General features: G+C 41.0%; 1 long non-coding RNA gene across 1 annotated transcript; it reads right to left on the bottom strand.

Moving 5' to 3' along the window:
* Window positions 1-10,442: 10,442 nt before the first annotated feature.
* On the bottom strand, window positions 10,443-12,706 carry LOC121109819. The gene is made up of 2 exons (XR_005857928.2): window positions 12,000-12,706; window positions 10,443-10,765 (listed from the first exon to the last, which is right to left on the bottom strand). It is a non-coding gene; the product is annotated as an uncharacterized LOC121109819 (long non-coding RNA).
* Between the last annotated feature and the right edge of the window lie 10,330 nt (window positions 12,707-23,036).

Raw genomic sequence — 23,036 nt, 5'->3', positions numbered from 1 at the left:
GTTGCTACCCGTTTTACAGAACGGGGGAAAAAATGCATGCAGTGCAGAAAAGGAAGAGGGATTGTCACAGGGCTCACTTGCTCTTACCCATGACAGCATGAGCATACAACGCCATCTTGGGTTGTAGTTACAAGTGGAGCTACAACAACTCCAGTTTAGTCTTCAGCACAGGTCTTTGTAGTAGTGACAGTTCTCAGATAGGCTCCAAGGAGCTTGGCCTTGTGTAAATCTCTTCCAGTGCGCTCACACATACAGCTTAGAGAAAACAGAAATTGACCTGTAACCTAGTACAGTTTAGGTAGAGCTGAGCATTCAGGGCAAGAACAAGGACAAGGGTATGCAGCAACATCAGCATAGCCAGTGCTTTATAAGGTGTTAGTATCTATGCTAACTGTAAAGCAGTCAAGGCTACAGTAAATACTGTAAATACTGGCCTGGGGTCTTAATATTGTGTTAAATGCTGGCTTCTTTTAGTACTGAGAACTACAGTAGGATATGTCTCTGCAGTAAGTTATTATATGGTTTCTATTTCAAATAATTTTATTATTATAATCTGTTCATTACGGTGATCTGGGGATGGACCAGGATCTGGCTGGTAGCAAGCAAAGCACCACAGAGCAAGAAACTGGTCCACAAAGTCTATCTTTGCACTTATAAGACTATGTTCAGGCAGCAGGATCCTGGAAAGTGGAATGTGCATTAGTGTGTATGATAGGGGGTTAAAAGCTCTTCAGAAAGTAGCATTAGCCTAGTGGTCAGATTTCTGCCCTAGCTCACAGGACGGAAGCCACTGTGAGCTGCCCATGCTCCAGCATGCTTTTTGGCCATGGATCAGAGGACTGTGTTCTGCAGCCTGTGGAGTAATTGCATCAAGTTTCTTGTAAGCAAGTATGTAACCCACTTCATTAAGCTGATAGAAGGCCATGTATTTGTTAAGGCTTTGGCTTGCTGTACTCAAATTGTTTATCTCCCTTTTTGGTGCAGAGCAGTGATCTGTGAGCAACCCCAGCTGAAGGCATTGTAATGCTATAGTACCTTACCCCAGTTGCCAGGTATTTCTGGGACATGAGCATGACGTGTGGGCTGTTGCATGAATCACTGCACATCTCAGCAGTCCTTGCATCAGTGAGTTTCCTTGGTGTCCCTTTGCTGCCCGAATTTGTAGTAGGCTGCAGGAAGCCTCAAGCAGAAGAAAACAGCATGCACATCCTTGCTTGTTGTCAGTATCCAGAATCTCATAGAACATACAAGGCAGCTTGTTCAACTACGGAGGTCACTTGGCCCTGAAGCAACTGCTGTAGACACTGTTGTGCTTACTTTCAGAGGCCAGAGCCACAGTCTACTCTCACTTCAACATCAATAGTGAACTGTGCCAGGAGCAGCTAATATATGTGGCCAGCCTAGCCTTTGCATCATAGCTTCTGGGGCAAATTTGTTGGCGGGAGCTGGGGTAAGACTGCCCATGTTGGGAAGTACTTGGGTTGGGAAGGATGCAGCCATTCCAGATTCAGTCCTGCATGTAGGGAGAAAAAGAGTTTCTCTAAATTACAACAAATCTATACATCAACAAGGAGGAAGATTCTCTTTCAGAAAAATGCTGTTTGTTCAAATCCCAACTTTCATGTCCTTGATACTAAAAAAAAAGAAAAAGGAAAAAAAAGAAAGAAATAAAAGAAGTTGAGAACATACAGCTTCATTTAACACACGTGCAAAGAAAACTCTTGTCACTATCTGTAACTCAGTCTTCTGATGGATTTCCCTATACTCGGGTTTTGAACAGCTATTTGTTTTTTCATGAGTGAAAGCTGATTCCTGTTGACCTGCACTTGATTAATGTGCTACTTGCTTTATCTAAGCTACATAGCCTTCCTGAAATTCAGTATATTTTTGCCTTACATTAGAGGGGAGTTATTCTGCAGTACAGCCTAGCAAATTGCTGCTGAAAGTGATAGAAGCAGTGGAAAAGAAAATGCAGCAGAAGATGGACTCAAAGAAAAAGAAAAATGATAGCCCAGATTTCCATAAAGGCAGAGAAATCAAGACTAGACAGGATCATTTACTATTTATTCTAATTGTTTTATATATCAGACCAGATTTCCAGCTGCTAATTGAGCCTAATAACTTGCAATTAAGCTATGCATCTGCTCCAAAAAGAAAAAAAAAAAAAAGTGCAACATAACAATCATAGAGCTTTGGTTATGTGCTTACACTATACTAATTTAAATATAAAATCTGGATTTCTGAACCACAAGTGCATTTAAGAAATGGATCATGTTGTGAAAGTGACACTATTATGAATAAGGATGGCAACTTTGCTTTCACCTGTGAAGTGACACTTATGCTTTTACCTAAAAAATGATCTTCACAGAAGGCCTAGAGGCAGTTGGCCTGGAGTAGTGTTCAAGGTCCTTCCAACAAATGTGAAGGAGAAATAAAGCCTGTAACTACAGTAGATGCAAATTCAGAGCAGCATTTATTGGTGTACTAACCAGACCATTGAAATATGTGACTATACTAATCCACCTCCTATTTTTCTGAGAGATCATCCTTAGTGTTCAGTTCAGACAAAGCTGTTGTTAAATCTTTAAATACAAAAGCCATTGTTTAAATTAAAATAAACTCAGATGGGTATGGTCAATCCATCCTTTCTCTAATATTTTCACTGCAGTCTCTGTAGTGAAAATAGCACCTGAAAATGTCCATTAGGAATGGTGATCCTTTTTTGTCTTTTACCAGGATCCAACCTCCAGGCTGAACACTGTGCACCACAAAGTCTGAGGGTTAGGGTTTGTGCTAGCTGGCCTCCTGCTAAAGAGATTTGATAAGAGACAGTAAATTGCCCACATACTGTCTTAAGTAAATATCACTTATTTCCTTCTCTCCTCCAGGTCAGAGAATACTTGGATAAGGCATTCTGAATAGCAACTCATAAGGGAATAACCCTATGTCTCCCCTAGGTTTTGCACTTACTTAGACCAGGGTCAAGGCTAAAGGTAGCGGTCTGACACAAGGGAAGCAAGTTTCTATTACCAGTTTCAGAAAATGTTTGTTTCCCCATTCATTCATCGCACCTTTCCTGAACTTTGAGGGTGCCAGGGGGTGTGCAAGTCTTGTTGTATCCCTAGCGAAGTTATGATTCCCCGCAACACCTTCCCAGTGAAGTGAGTTCCTCTGTCTGAATCTATTGCCTCTTTTATCTCATACCTGAGAATGATTTGTTCCAGGAGTATCTTTATGATGTACCTGGATGTCACCAAGGCTAGAGGAAATGCTTCCAGCCATCCTATAAGCTGGTATACTGTCACTAGTAGGTATTTAAGGCACCTCAGTAAAATCTACCTGACATTGCTGGAAGGGTCACACTGCCCAGGGTTGGCCTCCTTTTGCTATTTGCTTTGTTTATTATTTACTTTAGCATGTCCCTCAGTGTCTCCTTTTGCTAGGGCAAATAGACTTATGGTAGCAAAGATTTTCTGAAGGGTTCCCATTAATCCTCCGGAGCCCCAGCGGCTTCCCTCTTTGTTTCAAAACTTGTAGGGCCAATGACATGGATATCTGCTGTTTGCTGTCCTATGTAAATCAGTTATTCTTTTTCTCTGTCCCCACCACTTTTAATTATTTCTAACTCCTCTGACAGGAAACACATTTTATCCAGCAGCAGCTGAGCTATTAACCATAATAAAACAGACCAGGCCTGTTTTCCTGCAATTCCAAGGGATTGGAATTCTTCTTTCTCTAAACTTAATTAATTCTGCACCTTGTTCTTCTTTCTCTAAACTTAATTAATTCTGGCCCCAAAATACAAAAGGTACTAATTAAAATGAGTTTATCATCTGGACAACCTGTGTTATCAAGTACTGTGTCTGCTTCACCTTAATCACCCTCAACCTCCAGCCATACTGCAACCAGGGGCTCAGCTGGGAATGACTCCCCTGGCCCCCTCATTGCTAACTGACAGGAATGACGTTTGCTAGGTCGGGAGCCACAGCCTTAGCCTGTGAGCACTCCTTTTCTTAATGCCCATAGTCTTTACAACTTGCACAATGATCTTCCACCAAACACAGTCTTACAATGGGAGGGTCCTCTGCCTCTTCTCCCCATCCCACTGTCCCTTTCTTCAGCATTTCAGTATACATCCTAAGGAGATTTCTTCAAAAATTCCCCCTTCCAACAAAGGTGTTATTACACAGTATAGAATAACATATTAGTGTCACAAAACACAAAAGCAACGTTCTATTTCCCGTTTTCACAGTCATTTGCAAGGAAGGCTCAACCTTTTATTTTCCTTTGGCACAAACTGCTGACAGAAAATTTGTTCACAGGTCTTTTCAACTATTTAACATGCAATACATATCCCCTGCATAAACTAAGAATTCTAACTATCTCGTTACTCTGCATTTTCTCTTGCTTGTCCTCGGGGAACAGCTGAAACCTCTTCCAAATTGAAGAAATCTATGCATAGAAACTTAGCAGCAAAGTTTTCTTAGCATTAAGCAAGGTATTCTTTATTGGCAGCACTGGGGTAGCATCAAGATAACTCTCCAAGAATGCTCCACCAGTTGATCGTTAGAGAACAGGTTATATTTTCACATGTTACATATTCTTTGCATTCCCAAATTCATTATCCTATCCACTCCCATTGACTGTCTAACAGACATAGCCTTATTTGGCAAACTTTGATGCCATTCATCATCCCTCTAGAATCATGATGATCCACTGTTGGTCTAGTGTTAGTCCTTGGGGTCATTTACTTCCTCACAACTCTCTTGTCCCAAAGATTTCTGTGGAATGCAAGGACAATTGTAGAATTCTCTGCACACGCAGATAAGGAACACAAAGGGGAACGTTTTGATGCTGCCTGTTGCATTTTAGGCATTTCCTTGTTGTTTCTTTAGCCTTGTTAAGTCAGAATAGCCTTACAGTATGTCCCCCTATCTAAAATCACAATTAATCATCCACAATATCTAAAGATTGCTGTGTTGTTGTAAGCAAGCATTAACAGAATGTTTTATGTAATATGTTCTTCAAATCACTTCCCTGAGAGAAAATTTGTGTTTGAGCTCCAAAAATCACAGCTTTTTTTTTTTTTTTTTTTTTTACCCCCCACTTTGTTTCTTTATTCATTATTTGACACCACCTACAATTCATCACATCAGCTATCTTATCTGGAGGGGGTTAGATTTCCGGTGTAGCCCAAACCATAGGGTCAACTTCTGCATCTGCTTTTTCTGATAATTTATGCAGGGTTACTACAGTTTCAGATTTGCTTTATCTCTTGGCTATATTAATTGGCATTCCCAATTTAGCCATTAAATCTTCTCCCAATAAATTACAATCACAATTTGGTACATACAAAAACTTGTGCATCTTAAATTTATCTCCCACATTGATTAACAGTGTTTGAAGGAGGCGTACCCTTTCATCTTTCCCACTGACTCCTTGAATTACTAAAGATATCATCCTTCTCTTCACTGGACTTTTTCCTGATCAGGGGCTGCCTCAAGACTGGCTTGTCTCTGTAGACAATTTCTCAAACAGTGCTCTCTTGGTCTACATCCCCAGCACTGATCCCTGGCTTAGGTCAGGGAGATTCCTGTCTTGTTATGGGATATTCAGCTCCTCCTCCACTTGGGGATCGCCTGAACCCTCTCCGACCCTCCCCTCCCTTCCTCAAGGTATTACAGGTCCCTGCACCCCTCCCCAAGGAGGCTGAAGAGATAACTGGGTCATCACTCTAGCCCTCGTTTTCACTTTTTCCTCATGCTGTCTCCTGTCTCTGGCTGTTCCAGAATTTAGACAACATGAAGGGGCTATCCAGGGGTATCAAGGAGTCATCACCCTCCTTGCTGACGTTCCATTCCTCATCTTACTGCTGCACTCCCTCAAGTGTCCTTCCCTTTTTACACTCCCCAGTCACCATTTCAACTCACCAATGAGATTTCTTCACAGAGTCTCTGGCTCCTCCATTACCTTCCTTATCTTTCTTTATGGACTTCCTAGACTGTCATCCTGTCTGTCTCTGGGATGGTCCTGAAAACTCAGTCCCCTAGTATTGATGAACTCCAAAAATCAGTGAGGGAGCCCATCAGCTCACTCAGACAACTGCTGACTCCACAGTAGACAGATCCTAGATGAACCCCCAAGTTGTTGGGAAAATTTTATTCAAATGATCAGACAAAGGAGCCTGGGGCTTTATTTGAATAAAGGGAGAGTCCACTGGGACATGCCCTGTGGGGTCTCTCAAAGTATTGAGTGACAGAGCCCCTCTTTTATCCCTGTATCCCAAAACTAGCGAGCTCTTCCAGCCTTCCCACTGGCTAAGGTGATACAAGTTACAATAGTATTGTTAAGCTTGCCTAGTGATCACTGATGGATACCCCTGCCCTGCGATTTGTGTTTAGGTAACAGGAAGAGCTGTGTCTCTGAACCAAGGAGACAAGTAAGCTCTGTTGAGTCTTTGTACCAAAGAAATAGGAGAGCCTGTTTAGAAACAGTCTCTGAATCTGTAACATACTTCTGGGAAACTTCTGCATATGTAACAGACCTCTGTGTATATGAACTGAAGATCTTTTGTGTAAGCTATGTGTGATAGGAGGATTGCCCCCATGCATCCAGCTCTATCAAAGAATGTCTGTTTTCTAACACTCCAGCTTGAGTCTTAGAGTTCCTGATCTACCATCTTATGGTATCAAAGGTACTCAGGGTTCACATTCTTCTCTTCTCCTCAGTTGCTTAAAAGGAACTCATCCCTCCCAGTAGGTACCCCCATTTGTTTCCTTTGTTCATACATACTTTGTAATCTGAATTCAGTTTGTTGCTTTGTCCAACTAGAGTTATCCCTTCTGTCCTGTCAAGCAAGTGAGATTTGCAAGTAGTTGATAAAGCCTATCTCTTTGTTCTGCCAAGAAAGCAGAATTTACAAATAATTAGCAAAGTAGCATCTCCTGTCATATACCTGCAAGATAAGTTTGTTTAACCATTTTTTCCCCTCAGGTTTTAGTTTGCAAGGACACATTATCCTTTCCTTTTTCATCTCACCACAAAAGTCCTGACATCTGCAGACCTATTATGCCTCTGAGGTGGAATTTCCTTACACCCCCATGGTTTCATTCATGACCCCCCTTCAGTCTTGCCCTAGGGGCTGTGCCAGCCACCGGCACCTGTGCTCGCTGCAAAACCAGACGTTTAAAACTGGGGTCTTGGCATACCACTTTGCAGCCGGTGCTACGGAGCGTGCCAGGAAACGCTGGATGAGCTCAGTAACGGAGAATCTGACTGCCAACGGGAGCAAACTAACGGGCTGCGCTACACAACCCACTTCTAGCGCACAAAGCAGTGAAAACAGACAGGAGGCGCTAGCTTCTTGAGGTACGGATTTATAGGCTCTGCTTTCGCATTTTGGGCACTTTTCCTAACAGCAAGCCAATACACGCGGCTGCAAACCGCAGAACAACCAAACGAAAATCTGAGTATAAAAGACTAGTCAAGTGCAGTAGTGGGAAGGGGGGAAAGAGAGAACGAGGAGATCAATCTGTAACTGACTGTGAACAATCAATTGAGACACCCCACTACCTTCGGACCAGCCGGCAACAAAAGCAACCATCTCCATATTTAAAGCTCTTATGTTCTAGTACTTCTCTGTGATGGTGGTGTTATCTGGCTACCGATGTATATACATCCTATCTTCTACTCCTCTTCCACTAGCAACATACTCATGTTTCTAATTCCTGAGTTCGGATAAAAGCCGCGATTTCTTTTAAGTACAGGAGAAAAACCCCTCCATTCCGGGCTGCCCGCCGCCGCACTGCACTCTGGGAAGCCAGTATGCAAATCTAGAGGCGCGTTCGAACGCTCGCCGCTCGCTTTCTGCTGGGATTGGCGGCGCGGAGGGTGAAGCTGCGCGCAGCGATGCTTCTGGCCGTGCCCCTTCGTTCCTCGTTACCCTTTCTCATTTGTTCCTCTACCTTTTTTCTGCAATATCAACTCTGGCAAAGTTTATCCCAAGCGGGCAGCTTTTCCACAAGAATGGCTTCATGTAAATACAGCGTGGTTTATGTGGGGTTTTTTGTTTGTCTGTAAATGTTATTTCTCATGTTAAAAATCCTCTAATGGTCCTCCATGGAAAATAACTTGAAAATGAATGCAGTGTAAGAGAGAGGAAGGAGGGAAGGAGGGAAGGAGGGAGGGATTGATTGTAGACAGCAGCCACTTGCTTTTACTGTGTTTTCCTAAAGAAGTTAATCTTGTGGGATTGCACCTGTGTGCACATACACGTGCTAGCTGTACACATCTCCTTCCATCAGCAGATTTCACAGTTCTTAGAGTCAGATAATCATCTGAGTTAGAAGGGACCTTTAAAGGTCATCTAGTCCAGCTCCCCTGCAACAGAGAGAAGCATCTACAGCTAGATCAGGTTGCTCAGCCAGAAATACTTTGACTTGTATAATAATGTTAATGATTATTTGTATAATAATGTTAATGTTCCCACTGACAGACTGTAAAGAAGATGCTCATTAAGGTACTGGATACCTTTAGGCTGCACTTTATTCCCAGTTGTACCTGATTTAATCTTGTAAAAGACAAGATAGATTTCCCATCCCATGGCCTTCTCTGACTGTTTTCTCTTTTATGCATGAATTTTTGCCCTTGAATCCCTATAGAAGACAAGTGGAATCTCAAAACCAATTTGGTTTCTAGCAGCTTAGAGAAAGGGAATTGCTGGACACCCTGTTGTAGTGAACCCTGTAGTTTTCAGAAGAATTTTTTTTTTAAAAGCCCAGAGTGAAAAAAAGGCTGTATTTCTGCATCAGTTGTGAGAGGATGCAAGGCTCAGTTTTCTCCTCAGGACCAACTTGCCAGCCAAAGCTGGTCCTTTCCTCCTGAACTATTCTGTTTTATGTGCCCAGGCTACATGTTGTTTTGGTGCTCACCACCAGCTTGGTACTTCAAGCTTCCAGTGCATATGCTAGAGATTGACTACCTATCCCTCACCTGTGTTCTCATAATGTCTCCTACCAGTCTCTTCCCAGAACCATCTACTTTTTTTTTTTTTTTTTTTTTTTTCCATTTGCTGCCCTGTAAATTGCATCAACAATTGCTATTATGTGACCAATTGAGAGGAGTCCATGTGACAGTAACAAAATCTCATGCAGTAAATAGTTGAAAAATTTTTAGGCTCCCTTATGGTGGCACATAACTATGGGCAGAAGTATGTGACAGGCAAAGCTGACTATGACAGGAAAGGAAACTCTCCTCAACCCTCAAGCAGAAAGATAGCTGAGCAGTAGGTGTAATACACTTCAATTTGTTTTGAGGGGCTGTGTTTTCATAGCAGGAGCAAAACCTGAAACACAGAAGGTGGTATAGAAGAGAGACTACCTTTTCTGTAGTTGGCCTGGAATCGTATGATAAATGTTTTTTCTTTTCTTTAATACTAAAAATACCTATCTGTTGAGAAGATATGTAGTAAAAGGGTGAAGTGCTTCACTGTTTGAATGGATTATTAATAGCAATGCTTTTGTTTTGAAATAAAAGCTGCAGTATTATTAACTATCCCAAACTAAAACCTTTGTAACTGATTTTTATCTTATGTTTTCAGAACATGGACTACAATTAAATATAGTCAAAGATAATCACTGAGATACTGATCTCCTGTACTTTGATATCAACTTATTCTTTCTGCTTTTCTCCTATGAAAATTTCATTATCTTTATGTTTTGCTACTACAGAGTAACTTCTAGTCTGTTTCACTTAGTCTGGGTGTCTTTTTGCTTGCTTATTAGAAGGTCATAGACTCAGATCTTTATCTTGACCATCTTTTTCTTCTGAAACCAATTGTAGGAACACAAATCAGGTCTGATATGTTGCCTAGTCTTCCCATTTGCCATGAGAACTCTCCACTGGAGTAGAAAGTATTGGAAACTATGCAGAGTCCATGGTGCCATTCATAGTTGCTAGAGATATTTTCATTAAAAAATGATTTTGAAATGAATTGTTTGCAAATCGATTTATCCATATTTGGCATCTCCAAAACTTGGGTTGTTTTTCAATTGTTTGTTTTGTGTTCCTTGGTTTGTTTTTTTTTGTTGTTGTTGTTGTTGTTCTTTTTTTTTTGTCTTTGTTTTTTGTTTGTTTATTTTATTAGGAATTTTTCACTGTACTGTAGCTGTTTTATTCCAGCTAGCATGTACATTTTATTTTATACTTACTGGTAATTGGGTTCATAACTTCAGTATGTGTAAATCAATATTACTTTATTAACGTCAGTTACTGTTAGGTATTACTTGCATTGAGAATAAACCTACATGTGTCAGCAATACTCACAACCCCTCTGACAGACATCTGTACAACAAACAAGGAAGAGCAAGAGTTTGCAAGTTCTTCAACACAGATTTCTGATTTACATTCACAGGGCTAGGACAGAAATACGGAACAACATACACTTACCACAGTGCACTTTTATAACATGTCTCATTTAGGAGAGTAACGCTACATTACCTTGAATTGGTGGGAAATAAATTACAGATCTGTAATTTCAAGACAACAGAAAAAATATTTCATGTGACACTGTTAGCAGCACTTCCTTCAGAGGCCCAGTAAGATGGTTTTCTTCTTCTCAGGGTTTTGGTCCTCAGAGAGAGAACCTGTAGCCCTATGAAAACATTTTCTGTTTTCTTGATGACAGGGAGGAAATTGTGAAACATTTGGAATTGTGCAACATATCTTTTCTCCTTGCATAGCTTCCATGCAACTTTGAGTTTTCCCTCTGGAAATTAATTAAAATGACTTTATTTTATCTCTGCAGACTACGGTTATTTGTATATTCAGAGTTCTTTAGCACCTTTCCCTAGGGAATGCATGTTGAAGACATAGCTCAGTTTTTTCAGTGGAGTTAGTGATGTAGCATATCTGCAATTATTATTTCCTACACTAAGCATCTAAATTAATTCTTCAGGAGTTTTGTTGAAACAGCAAAACAAACTTCTACTGAAAGAATAATTTGGCCTAGAGAGAAGGTACTATATTTAACTGGACCTTCAGATGTTCAAAATGTTTGTCAACCTTACTGAGAGAATTTTGTAACCTGTTAGCCTTACATCACTTCTATATCACAGATCACAGAATGGCCTGGGTTGGAAGGGACCTCAAGGATCATCAAACTCCAACCCCCCTGCCGGGCAGGGCCACCAACCTCCCCATTTACTAGACCAGGTTGCCCAGGGCCCCATCAAACCATGGAGTTTGGTATGAGCCCTCTAACAACCCGCTCAACCGCAATGGCCCTTGTTTTGTCCCCCTCCCCCTTCATACTTAGTTTAAAGACCTTTCAATGTGTCCCGCCAGTTCCTCAACCAAGATCCTCTTAACCCTCAGAGACAGGGTACTTCCATCTGCAGCCATCATGCCAGGTGCTGAGCAAATTGCCCCATGGTCAAAAAAAAAACCAAAATTCCTGTGTTTGCACCAACCTCTGAGCCATTTACTTAAGAGGTGGGTTTTTTGGATCCTCTCAGTACCCTTTCCTGCCACTGAAGGTATAGAAGAGAAAACCACCTGCACGCCAGCTCCATTAACTACCCGCCCCAGTCCCCTGAAGTCTTTCTTGATAGACCTCAGGCTTTTCTCAGCAATTTCATCTCTGCCAGCCTGAATTACCAATAAGGGGTAATAGTCAGAAGGGCGAATCAGTCCAGGAAGTTTCCTTGAAATGTCCTTGACCCGTGCCCCAGGGAGGCAGCACACCTCCCTACGGATAGGGTCAGGCTGACATACAGGGCCTTCCGTTCCTCGCAGGAGGGAGTCACCTATGACAACTACCCTTCTGTCCTTCCAGGTGAAGGCAGTCATGAGGCGTGGGGTCGAACACTTTACCCGAGGCAACCTCACGGATGGACCTCCCTCCACAGTCTCACTCACCCCTCCCTCATGTTCCAGGGCCTCAAACCTATTGTGCAGAGGCACCTGGGGAGCCAAGGATGGTCAGGATGGGGGATGCTCACCTTGCCGAGCAGGTATCTGTTTTCACTCCTCCTCCTCTCTCAAATTGCTGCCAGGGGGAGGAGAGGACAGGGAGTTCACTGCAGCACCTCAACCAGCCGGTTCCCTTCTACCACCTGTTTGCAAGGCAGCAGGGGTTGACATGCTCCATGCAGAGCCTCAGCCATGTGCCAAGATTTCGGGGCTGATAGGGACTGGCACCACCAGTCAATCTCCCTCTCACAGTCCTTTATGGTCCTCAGCCTCTCTACCTCCTCCTTCAGGTCAATCACAAAGAGGAGTAAGTCATTCAGTTGGTCACATCTTATGCAAGTGCGGCCTCCATCGTCTGGCACTGCAAAGGCCAGGCTCCAGCAGTCAACAGAGCCAGTGACCTGTGTACTAGCATCTCGTGATGGGGCCTCAGTCTGAGTAGCCACACGTATCTTACCATCAGCCTTCCTCTTGTGCACGCACAGGTCCTCAGTCTGGCTCTCTACAGTCTTCTTGGCTACTGTCTTCCTCCTGCTTGAGCATGGGACCTCTGCCGGGGTCTCCACAGTTTTTGTGACACAAACCTTCCGCCGGGGTGCACCTATGGCAACCAGCAGGCTCAGTAACACTCGTTAAAACAGCCTACGTGGATCTCACACCCCGACTCCTCCTCTCCGTCTCTGAAGGGCAGCGACACATCGCCGCCCTCTCGAAGGCTTTTTCTAGGCAGGTGAGCGTGGATACAGAGCCGTTGCTGTGGCAACGCCACGTCGCGTCAGCCGCTCTCGCGAGAGCTGCCTGGCCGACAGCTGCGGCCGCTCTGTTGTGGCGGGGATTCCTCGTGTGAGGGAAGCGACCGGGACCCCCTATACCTCGCTAATAGTCGCAGCGGCTCTGCCTGAGACAGCTCCGAGCAGCGAACCTCGGCGATCAAGGGGATCACTCAGCTGAGAAAATTTCACAAGTCCCTTGGTCATAACATGAGGAAGATTATTTATACAGATTTTTGTTACCACATTTGACAAATTTATAGCATAAATGTTGCAATTGAAACAATTTATGATCGGTATTTAAAAACTGAGAAGGCTAGGGAAGCAATAATTTTTCCATTTGAACTTATTTTTTTTTCCTCTCATGCATGTGCACTGGCCCTTTGGCAATATATATATATATATATATATATATATATATATAAATGTTTCTTTGTCACAAAGACAGGTTGTCCTGTAGAAGATAAAGGTGCTGTGCTTGATGTAGGTAGAGTGCAGAGTCCCTGTGCAGAGTGACAGGGATGCATGAAAAGCATCAGCTATTTACAGGTGAACCGCTATATCAGGGCTTCCCTGAGTTAATGCCAAAGTAAGCAGAATAGACTCTGCCGCAGTGTGGTGCAACTACATGTTCCTGAAGGAGGGAGGAGAGGAAGGCATGCTCTAGCATCTGCCTGCAGGACTCGAACTGATATCTGATGACTGGATGCTATCTACATGATGGAAATTGCAGGGATCTCAGTTAAGTTACTTTTTTTTTTCTCGGTTCACTGAACTCCAGTGATCTGAGATGAAGAAAAAGTGGCTGTACTTTTTCAAACCTCATAAAATTTCATTTGAAACTTAGCAGATGAATACAAATTTCCAAGTTTCAGAATGTTATGAAGGTAAGAAATTTTCTGGAGACGTAATCATCAAGCAGATGTAAAAGACACTGTATGTCATTCTTGTCTTCAGAGATAAAGTACAGAGTAAACATTTGCTGTTTGAAGTATACAGTGAGTTGACAATTGTGATAAGAATTTATCAACTGATCCAGTGAATGTGTAGCCAGACATGAGATGTAATCATCAGAGCTGACTGGTATGTTTTTAGTAGTCTCCCAAATGTTTGAAGTCAGAAAGTCCTAATGTTAAAAAAGTAAAAGTTTGAATTTTTCACACACCCAAATTCACAACTGCTTATTTTTTGAAGAAAATGTTTTGAGGCAAACTTTTTCCTACATTTCTTGTGATCAGAATACATACAGCCTTTTCTGTATACAGTGATTACCTCTTCTTTCTCCCAAAACTAGTGACCTCTGGGATATTTTTGGGAAACCATGACGTGAACTGTGCATTCTGAGTGTACTTATTACCTCTGACTTTTGTGCAGATTTCATAGATTGGGATGAAGTCACTGGGATGAAGTCATTGGGCAAGTTGCTAAGGCTTTTTTTTAACATAATCTTGACATTGTTTTATCTTCAAAGGTTTGGTAAACTGAGTCACAGCTGGGAAAAGTGGTTTGTTAACAGGGTTGGCAGAATATAGAACTATCATCCCTCTGGTGTCTGAGTTTAAAAAAGACCTCCATGACTGAAAGAAGCAAAAGACAGAATATACACATTAGACAGATGGTTTTTATGTCACTTGTCCCCAGTAGACAAATATAGTATTATACTCTCTGTACATATATATATATATGCTACATGCTGGTACTGAGGCATTATACTCAACAGCTTCAGCTGGAGTGTGGGGTGAAGGCATCAGTTTTCCCTGATGTGTTTGCAGCCCTTCTTGCCCCAGAACTTGTGAAATGCAGTTTTCAACCAGGATCATAAATTCATCTATTCAGTAAAAAGTCTAACAGGATGCCTGTTATGCAAATGTGTATGTTGCAGCACCAAGTGAACATACCACCCTTGCGCTGAAATAACTGCGTGATCCACAGGTATCTCTGATCAGCACCTCAGTGGCTCTATGCCTTGCATATTAACTTTAATAACTGACACTAGAATTTCAGTATTATCCCTGAAGAGTAACATTTACACATGCAAATCCTTCAAGTCTTGTCTGCTTCTCCAGTTTTTCTTCTGCTTATCACAGGCTGTTCCTCCTTCCTTAAACAGCATTACTGAGCTGCTTCAAGGCGGAATTAATACCAGAACTCCTAGCTTATAGGCATATATAACAAATAAATAAACAAACAAACAGAAATCCCTCCTGGCTTGTCAATTTTGTTATGGAGTGAGAAAGACTGCAAGCCTCAAAAGCAAATATTTCTAATACAAGGTACAGAGGCAGAGCCCTCTTGAAATAGATACACTCTTCACAGTGATATTGTATGCCTGCTTAAATGATAACTGACATGGGACTTCTCGGTGTTTTGTTCTCTTGATTGAAGCACTTCTGTAACTTCGTAATTTAATATTACACTAACAGTAACAATTTAAGTATACTCAGTTTTATTTTCTCACAAAAATGCAAAAGTACAAATGGATTTCATAGGTCCCGCATCCATCAGAAAGCTAAGATTCTTTCATTATGAAATTTGTAGTTCTGTAATGAGTATCACTCCAACTTCTGGGAGCTATGAACACTCTCCTGGCCTGTTCAGATGGGTCCCGCACTCCTGTAAGGCAAATGTACAAGCCAGGAGGAGGCAGATTGTGGAAGATAGCATATTTAAATATTGTGCTGTTTCTTGTCCTGACAAATTAATCCAGGAAATGGGAGAAAGGCTCCTGGGTACAGAGTGATGTGGTTTCCACTCACAGCCTGAGGAGAGATTTTTAAGACTGGGAGGTCAGGAGAAGGCTCACAAGTGGGGAAGTTTTCCAGGACCCAGAATGTTTCCAACCACAGCACACCACAATGCCAGAAGAGGAGTCATAGTCATCATACTGATTAACAGTACTAAATTCTTTTAAACTCAAAGAGAGTTACCAGAAGGCCATATTTGGTCCTCATTAAGAAAAATCTTCCATAATATTTGAGAAGGCAGAGCAGTGAAATACTGTAAGGGAGAAACAAAGAAACATGAAAGAAAATGCTGAAGGAAGACAAGTCAACAGAAATAATAGCATTTTAGTCTATAGACTTCAATAATTTAACAATAACTGCATATTTCAAATAAATGAGAAATGTTGATACAATGAACCCACAGGAAAAAAAAAAAACAATCTGTTGTGGCTGTAAGGATGCATGCCTGTCAGCATAATTAATGTCACATTTAGCTTTAAGAAATGAAAATATAATTGCCTAGTCTATAATGAGAGGGCTGAGACTGCTGGAGAAAAGGAGCTTCAAGCAGCTACCTGTAGGAGGTGATCAGAGAAAGATTTGAAGATCATTACCACCTCAAATGAAATACCTTTCTGTGTAAAACCAGGGCTTTCACCTTGTACAGTTCTTGCATTCTCTAATAATCAAATGGTATATTTGCATAAAGCACCCAGAGGAAATGGTTCTTTTGCCTACTATGTAGATTGTTCAGGCAACCAGTCATCACTTAACTTTTACTATTTATCTTTTTGTCTGTTGTTTGATTTCCTCATTCTGTTAAAAACACACTTGCAGTTTTAAGTATAATGTAATAGAATAGAAAAAATATAACTAAAGCAACATTTGCTTACTTTACTCCTCTACCCCAGCAGTGAGTAACTCTTTCAGCTGCTGTTGTACAAATGCCTTTGAAGCACAATGCCTGTCTTATTAACAGTGGTAAAAAAAAATCAGTTATCAGACACTGGCTTCTCAAGATAACTGAAGAAAGCGTGGTCCAAGAGGGACTAAGGTTAGGAAAAGGAAATACTTTGAATGTTCATTTATTCCAGAAAATCAGAAGCTAACAGAAGGGAGTGTCAGCTTACAAATTAGAGGAAATAAAGGCAACGAAATTTGTCAAAGTGACAAAGCACTTCAAAAAGTGGAGGAAGGATGAGAAAAGTTAAATTACATGTATAAAGCCGGAGAAATACTTGAACTCTGGTCACTGAACCACTGTTTCATTCTGCACATAGTAGATTGACATCAATAGCATTTCAGTAATGTTCCACTGTAAATAATATATAAAACAGCATAACTTCTGCGTCAAAAGACTAGTCAAATGCAGCAGTGGGAGTGGAGAAAGAGCAAAGAAATCTGTAACGGACTGTGATCAATTATTATAAATGCCATTGCCATCGGACCAGCCGAACTTGTTTCTCTACGGGGAAATATTTATAGCTCAAAAATGTTATTACTTTTACATTACGACAATAGCGCACTTTAGATTTACAAAACAAAATAATTGTGCTGCACTTTTTAAAACTGTACAGTTGTATTTGTGTTAAAAACTCACAATGTAATTTATTTTATTTGGACCTTTTGCTTTTGTTAACGACAGACACTGTTGCATGATGGGTAAGTGGTATGCAAATAAGAACCCTTAAGCTATAAATAGCAAATTGGCGCAGAAAACTGCGGCTTTCAGAGAAGCAGCCTAGTGCCAGTGTCAAAAAGTATTACAAGATGATCTCTGATGTGAAAAAGGTAAACACACCTAGGAGTAAAGTAAATGCCTCAAAAGTATATCATTATTCCTGGATGATCTTAAAGTGTATTGGGTAAAGAAAGCATCAAAAAGGTACAATTTCTGTGAAATACTCTGCTTGCAAGCAAAGCTAGTTTTAAAAAAAGTCACCCTCTTGCCCCAACTCACTCATACATCCCCATCACCCACCCCTCCTCATCAATGCAGAGAAAACTTATTCAGCAGCAGTGCTCCCCACTTCAAGGAGAAAATAACCTCAGTTTTGAAAACCAAAAGGCATGAAGTACGAGAAGGATTCTGGTTGGCGTGGGTCAGTTCACTGACATAGTTAACAGTGCAATTCTACGTATAGGACACTCATGAAGATGATTAATTACAACACAGGGTAAGGAGTTGTTCTGCCTTCCAAAGTCAGCATTTAATTCACTGCTATTTAGTTTTATTGAAGTTCTTTTTGTTATCTCCTTTCTGACTGCCAAGCAAGAGAGACCTTCAGAACACTTCTGATTTAAGTCTGAGCTCCTGAGATATCGCCTTTCCTCTGCTATTCTCTGATTACATATTCCCATCCATTCCCATGCAACATCGTAGCTAATACAGCAAAGTAATGCATTGGTAGATAACACTTAAAGTTACCTTTTCAACCCAACTACTTCAGCTTGCATTTGCACAAGGTGGCACAAGAAAACAGAGGACTTGAACTGCCCTGAAAAATCCTCAGGAGCCTAATCTGCAGGTGAGATTAGCAGAGGGGACAAGGTCATCATAGCCCCACCTGCTTCATGGAGCACAGCTGCTGTCTGCTTCATGCCTGCTGGTCTGCAGTCTTCCCCACCGCCTGCCCTCTGTGGCCAAGAACGGCTGTGGTGATGTTCCTGGGGTGCCACAGCATTACCCATCCGTGATTTGTGCTGCACGGGTGGCATCACGTGGACACTATCTGGCCTGAACAGTGACGCAGTCTGCTGTGTCCTGCTGGTGCCAGAGGAAATCTCTATGTACTTACAAATGTTTGCTATTGAAGCCTCCTCATACTTTGTCTTTACAGATGGTGAAATGGAAACCAGAAATCTCCTTGCCACAGATCACAACCCAGCTCTGCCACAGACTTAATAGAAACCTTAATTTGAGTCCCACGCTCTAATTACAGGATGTTTCCTCCCACTCTGCTGTGACTTTTGTGGAGATGAAGTAATCTCCCTTGTACCATCCTACAGAGCCACGTGTGTGCATGTGGCTGTGCCTGAACCCCACCTGGGAGGTGGTTGGAAACATGAATGAAATCCAGTGTTTTTCTTGCTGCTCACTGGCTGAATGCACACAGGGTGTAACACAAAGCTACTTGCAGGCTCCACATGTGAGCAGGACTCTGCTACAGAAGTTTGTAAAGGATTTGTCAGATCCACAGCAGAAAATTGGCTAAATTTCTAATCTTGTTTTAGGGCTGTGTTTGTACAGCACGACAACTAATTTCCTGATACACAATTTCTGATAATCTTGAAGTATTGTGGATGTATTAAGACTCCTAGGAAGAAAGCACAAGGAGTATATGCTAGAAAGAAATTCAGTTAGACTCATAATTCCATTCTGTATTCAGTGAATGCTTTTAAGTCTGCAATGAATTAGAGATCTCATCAGCAAGGTACAGAGAACAAAAAGAAATTACTAAGAAAATGAATCTCATACTGTCATATGCAGTCCTGCACTTGAGCTGGGGCAATCCTGAGTGCAGATACAGGTTGGGCAATACAGGGCAATGGCTTGAACACAGCCCTGAGAAGGATTTAAGGGTGCTGGTTGATGAAGGATTCAACATGAATTCAACACAAGCTGGCAATATGCACTTGCAGCTCAGAAAGCCAGTCATCACTTGGGCTGCATCAAGAGAAGCATGATCAGCAGGCTGAGGGAGGTGACTCAGCCACTCTACTCTACTCCTGTGAGACCCGACCTGGAGTACAGTGTCCAGTTCTGGGGTCCTCAACACAAGAAGAACATTGAGCTTGTTGGGGTGGGTCCAGAGGATGGCCACAAAGATTATCAGAGTGCCAGAATGCCTTCTCTACAGGAACAGAATATGAGTTGGGACTTTTTAGCCTAGAGAAGAGAAGGCTCCAGGGGGACATAATAGCAGCCTTCTGGTACCTGAAGGGAAAGCTGGTACCCACAGGAAAGCTGGGGATGGACTTTATAAGGGCATATAGCAACAGGACAAGGGGAAATGGCTTTGAACAGGAAGAGAGTAGGTTTAGACTAGATATTAGAAATAAATTCTTTACTGTTAAAGTAGGTTCCAATCACTTGGAAAGATCATTTTTTTTGGCTCCGTACTGTTGAATTTTCCATAGCTAGTTTAAAATTGTATGAAAATCAAGGAAGTTTTACTTCGCAGTACTTTGAATAAGTATCCTAAAAACAAACAAACAAAAAATTATTTCTGAGATATGAGCTATGCTATTGTTTGTTAAGATTAACAGAATTTATAAAATATTTCCTGTTAAGGAAAAGTTGCTTTTCTTAAGGAAAGAGATTTGACTAAAATGAGTTGCTTTTCACTTCCTTTGCAGTAGAAGGAGCCATCTCCTAGTCTTTACATTATCAGAACTAACGATGCGAAAACACTCATAGATCTGCATGTTGCCTTACATTCAGCGCACTTTGGAATATATTTTACAGTGCATGTTGAAATGTCAAGTGAGGTCATTTGTTGCTTTTAGTGAATACCTATACAACTCTCACTAATATTACATGTAGAAAAGTTGAGTAGCACACTATTTGAAATACATTGCAGAATCTTTGTCACCTTTTCATGAATCTGTAGCAATTAAAAGTAACTATATGTAAACAATAAGGAAGGATTCTGTAATAACATTAACTCTCTCACTTTACATGTCTATTATTTTGTTTGTGGATTAAGTCTTTAAATATACAGTTGAAAACACAGACAGTGGAGAGGAAGTCAGCATTAAAAACAACTAAGCTAGTTGGGAGAGTAGTGGGTTAAAATAAACATATTAGCGCAAGCTATATGTAGAAATCCTTGTGAGCTTCTACCAGAACCTGTCCTGTTGCATTCCAAGTGGCTCTTCACAGTATTATTAGATTTATACTGAAAAAGTTCATACAGAAAATGACATATATCCCCTACTTTAGCTCTGAATCCCAGTTCATGCTGCAAGGTATCTAATTAGTATGATTAAAAAAAAAAAACTAAAACAAGAAACTGAATTTGAGGCCCATGGAGATGTTTCTGGAACAAGATCAAGGATGAAGTTCAGAGTAAGGAGCACAGAACTAATCTTGATGACTTTCTGCAGGATGGCCCAGTTTCCATCAGCAGGGTTTATGAGTATTTTTTGTTTCTGCTATGATAAGGGATTATTTATAGAATTATAGAATGATAGAATGTTTGGGTTGGAAAGAACCTTAAAGATCATCTAGTTTTAGCACTTCTGCAACGGGCAGGATTGCCACCCTCTAGACCAAACTGCCAAAGGTGCACTTCCAGGGAACGATTATCCACAGTTTCTCTGGGCAACTTGTTCCAGTGCCTTGCCACTTCCTGAGTAAAGAATTTCTTCCTAACATCTCATTTAAATCTCCCTTTTTAGTCTATAACGGTTATCCATTCTATAACTAAACTCCTTGATAAAGCATTTCTTCCCATCTTTCTTGTAGGCTTTCTTTATTTTATAGCATAGACTAAGCTTGCTATAGGGGACAGCCCTGGTAACCTCCTCAGTGTATTATGCATATGGTGAGATGTCTTTTGTGAAGCATATCTCAGATTGAAAGAATTAGTTTTACCAGCATTTCAGAACTTCTCTCTGATTTCTTGTATAATTATTCAAAAAAACACAATAACATTTTGAGATATTGGATTTTTTCAAACTACTAGCTGCAGAGAATTTTCCTTTATGTGTTTCTACTCCATTTTCCCCTAGGAAATGCCACTTGACACTCAACTACTTTAGGGAGAGTCATGTTAATTAAATAAATATACAAAGTCCATTTTACTGATAGTTTGTCCTGCTGAATTTGAGGGCTTTTTTTATGATGTTTATACAGTGGACCCTGAATCATTGTGACTTCTGGAGAACAGCATAATGCCCTAATTAAATTACTGGAAAAATCAATGGACAGTAGAATCCTCCAAAGGTGTCTGTGGAATTGAAGAATTTTGAAAACAAGCAGGATTTTCTCAGAGACTGCTAAGAATATAGAATGTCTGTTGGGTATGATAACTCATAACCAAGACCAATACTCAAGAGATCACTTTCTATAGAAGTACACAAGAGCCACTGATTTCTTTTCTTTGAACAGGTCCAACTTTTCCACAATTTTTTCACATTTAGTAACAGGGTGTTTTTTCTTTCTTTTTTTTTTTCTTTCTTTTTTTTTTTTTTTTGTGGGTGGGGGAGGGAAGGTGGGGAGGAGGGTGGCTGTTTATATTGTTTTGTGTGTGTATAATGTTGGGTTTTTTTCCCAATTAAGACACCATGGATGAATTCCATGTTCCTTTTGAGGAACTGTCTTAACTTACTGTTTGCCATGAAGCATGTACAGCTTCCCTTCTTTTCTGAAGATACTTCTGTGTGCTTAGATTCTTTCTGTCAATGGAGTAGATATTTCCCCAGCATTGTTTCCTATTTTGTTACATGCATTTTTTATATCAAGTAGTACGTATAAGATGACCTACTGAAAAGCAAAATGTTTCATATCTCCATTGGTATTTCATAGGTCATTCATAGGGCAACAATCAGACAGCTCACTGAAGAAACTTCATCTGGATTTTTGTATAATCTTAACTTTTGACACAGCTGTACGTGGCACAAAGCATATGACCCCTTCTTGGCTGTTTGCTCAGTCATGTTCTGACTGCGACCCCAGCAAATGGATTGCTCACTCAGTCCACCTGAGCATCAGTAAGGATGTTTACTCTAGGTCACTGTTCCTCAGTTGTTCCTCCAAAATCTCAGTGAGGTTAAAAAACAACAACAACAATAACAACGACAAAACAGGTGAATTAAATAACTCACCTTACTCACAAGGTGTTGACTTGTGCTTTTTGATGATAGTGACTGGATTTGAAGGAATGGCATGGAACTGTTTCAGGTGAGGGCATGGCTGGGGATTAGGAAAAGGTTCTTCAGCAGAAAGTGTTTGGGCATTGGAACAGGCTACTCAGGACACTGGTCATGACACCAAGCCTGTTAGAATTCAAGAAGCATTTGGACAATACTCTCAAACATATAATTTAGATTTGAGTGATCCTGTGTGAAGCCAGGAGTTGGACTCAAAGGGTCCAACTTATGCACGATATTCTGTGATTCTATGACTCTACACTGAGTATGAGTAAGGGGGAATTGTAAGTCCAATGGGTACACTAACCACCACTGTCAACATGACTGACATGTAGCCAGAATGACAGACCCATGCCCTGGGACTTACAGAAAAGTAGCCAGATATAGAAGGGAAAGCATGTTTTAAATTTATCTTAGAACTGCTATACAGTGGCCCTGACCATTTCATCTTACAAACATCTTTCTACCTTACAACCCAGATAAAGTTACGAAAAGTGTTATAAACAAATCTAAAACTTGCCTTTTGGGACAAATATTAAGAATCCTTCTACCTAGCAGACCTTTGCACAGCAACAGAGATATAAATACATAGAAAATGTGGCAGATGACGGTATAGGTAACGTATCATCATGAAAAGCACATTGGGAAAACACATAGTGTGTTCCTCTTAGACAAGAATACTTTCGCTAATTGCTCT

The sequence above is a fragment of the Gallus gallus genome, chromosome 2 (genome assembly GCF_016699485.2).
Source record: "Gallus gallus isolate bGalGal1 chromosome 2, bGalGal1.mat.broiler.GRCg7b, whole genome shotgun sequence".
Taxonomy (NCBI): Eukaryota; Metazoa; Chordata; class Aves; order Galliformes; family Phasianidae; genus Gallus; species Gallus gallus.
The sequence above is the reverse complement of the archived record's forward strand: the minus strand, read 5'-3'. Positions and strand labels throughout refer to the sequence as shown.